This window comes from Musa acuminata, unplaced genomic scaffold, assembly GCF_036884655.1.
Source record: "Musa acuminata AAA Group cultivar baxijiao unplaced genomic scaffold, Cavendish_Baxijiao_AAA HiC_scaffold_424, whole genome shotgun sequence".
Classification (NCBI taxonomy): domain Eukaryota; kingdom Viridiplantae; phylum Streptophyta; class Magnoliopsida; order Zingiberales; family Musaceae; genus Musa; species Musa acuminata.
Genome location: NW_027020671.1, coordinates 30001 through 32500, shown reverse-complemented (window position 1 = coordinate 32500; position 2500 = coordinate 30001).

Sequence of the window (2500 nt, the reverse complement as noted above, 5' to 3'; positions counted from 1 at the left end):
TGCCCCGTTTTTGCCTCCTTTTGGGCTGTTCTTTGCTAGATTGGGCTTTCGTATAGCATGGACGGTGCTGCTTCTCGCTTCGCTCGCTGTTCGCCGCTCGCCGCTCGCTCGCGCAGCCAAAAATGGCCAGTTTTGGCCCGTTTTTGGGCTGTTTTGGCCTGTTTTTGGTCTGTTCTGGCGTGGCGCGGTGACCGTCGTGAGCGGAGCAAAACGTCAGCCATCTCAGCACCTTGGAACCCCCCGGGTGGCACAGGGCTGGATGGGGCTTTCGTATAGCAGGGACGGTGCTGCCTCACGCTTCGCTCGCTGTTCGCCGCTCGCCGCTCGCTCGCGCAACCTAAAATGGCCAGTTTTGGCCCGTTTTTGGGCTGTTTTGGCCTGTTTTTGGTCCGTTCTTGCGTGGCACGGCGACCGTCGTGAGCGGAGCAAAACGTCAGCCATCTCAGCACCCTGGAACCCCCCGGGTGGCACAGGGCTGGATGGGGCTTTCGTATAGCAGGGACGGTGCTGCCTCTCGCTTCGCTCGCTGTTCGCCGCTCACCGCTCGCTCGCTCAGCCAAAAATGGCCAGTTTTGGCCCGTTTTTGGGCTGTTTTGGCCTGTTTTTGGTCCGTTCTTGCATGGCGCGGTGACCGTCGTGAGCGGAGCAAAACGTCAGCCATCTCAGCACCCTGGAACCCCCCGGGTGGCACAGGGCTGGATGGGGCTTTCGTATAGCAGGGACGGTGCTGCCTCACGCTTCGCTCGCTGTTCGCCGCTCGCCGCTCGCTCGCGCAGCCAAAAATGACCAGTTTTGGCCCGTTTTTGGGCTGTTTTGGCCTGTTTATGGTCCGTTCTTGCGTGGTGCGGTGACCGTCGTGAGCGGAGCAAAACGTCAGCCATCTCAGCACCCTGGAACCCCCCGGGTGGCACAGGGCTGGATGGGGCTTTCGTATATAGCAGGGACGGTGCTGCCTCTCGCTTCGCTCGCTGTCCGCCGCTCGCCGCTCGCTCGCGCAGCCAAAAATGGCCAGTTTTGGCCCGTTTTTGGGCCGTTTTGGCCAGTTTTTGGCCTGTTCTTGCATTGCGCGGTGACCGTCGAGAGCGGAGCAAAACGTCAGCCATCTCAGCACCCTGGAACCCCCCGGGTGGCACAGGGCTGGATGGGGCTTTCGTATAGCAGGGACGGTGCTGCCTCTCGCTTCGCTCGCTGTCCGCCGCTCGCCGCTCGCTCGTGCAGCCAAAAATGGCCAGTTTTGGCCCGTTTTTGGGCCGTTTTGGCCAGTTTTTGGCCTGTTCTTGCATTGCGCGGTGACCGTCGAGAGCGGAGCAAAACGTCAGCCATCTCAGCACCCTGGAACCCCCCGGGTGGCACAGGGCTGGATGGGGCTTTCGTATAGCAGGGACGGTGCTGCCTCTCGCTTCGCTCGCTGTCCGCCGCTCGCCGCTCGCTCGTGCAGCCAAAAATGGCCAGTTTTGGCCCGTTTTTGGGCCGTTTTGGCCAGTTTTTGGCCTGTTCTTGCATTGCGCGGTGACCGTCGAGAGCGGAGCAAAACGTCAGCCATCTCAGCACCCTGGAACCCCCCGGGTGGCACAGGGCTGGATGGGGCTTTCGTATAGCAGGGACGGTGCTGCCTCTCGCTTCGCTCGCTGTCCGCCGCTCGCCGCTCGCTCGTGCAGCCAAAAATGGCCAGTTTTGGCCCGTTTTTGGGCCGTTTTGGCCAGTTTTTGGCCTGTTCTTGCATTGCGCGGTGACCGTCGAGAGCGGAGCAAAACGTCAGCCATCTCAGCACCCTGGAACCCCCCGGGTGGCACAGGGCTGGATGGGGCTTTCGTATAGCAGGGACGGTGCTGCCTCTCGCTTCGCTCGCTGTCCGCCGCTCGCCGCTCGCTCGTGCAGCCAAAAATGGCCAGTTTTGGCCCGTTTTTGGGCCGTTTTGGCCAGTTTTTGGCCTGTTCTTGCATTGCGCGGTGACCGTCGAGAGCGGAGCAAAACGTCAGCCATCTCAGCACCCTGGAACCCCCCGGGTGGCACAGGGCTGGATGGGGCTTTCGTATAGCAGGGACGGTGCTGCCTCTCGCTTCGCTCGCTGTCCGCCGCTCGCCGCTCGCTCGCGCAGCCAAAAATGGCCAGTTTTGGCCCGTTTTTGGGCCGTTTTGGCCAGTTTTTGGCCTGTTCTTGCATTGCGCGGTGACCGTCGAGAGCGGAGCAAAACGTCAGCCATCTCAGCACCCTGGAACCCCCCGGGTGGCACAGGGCTGGATGGGGCTTTCGTATAGCAGGGACGGTGCTGCCTCTCGCTTCGCTCGCTGTCCGCCGCTCGCCGCTCGCGCAGCCAAAAATGGCCAGTTTTGGCCCGTTTTTGGGCCGTTTTGGCCAGTTTTTGGCCTGTTCTTGCATTGCGCGGTGACCGTCGAGAGCGGAGCAAAACGTCAGCCATCTCAGCACCCTGGAACCCCCCGGGTGGCACAGGGCTGGATGGGGCTTTCGTATAGCAGGGACGGTGCTGCCTCTCGCTTCG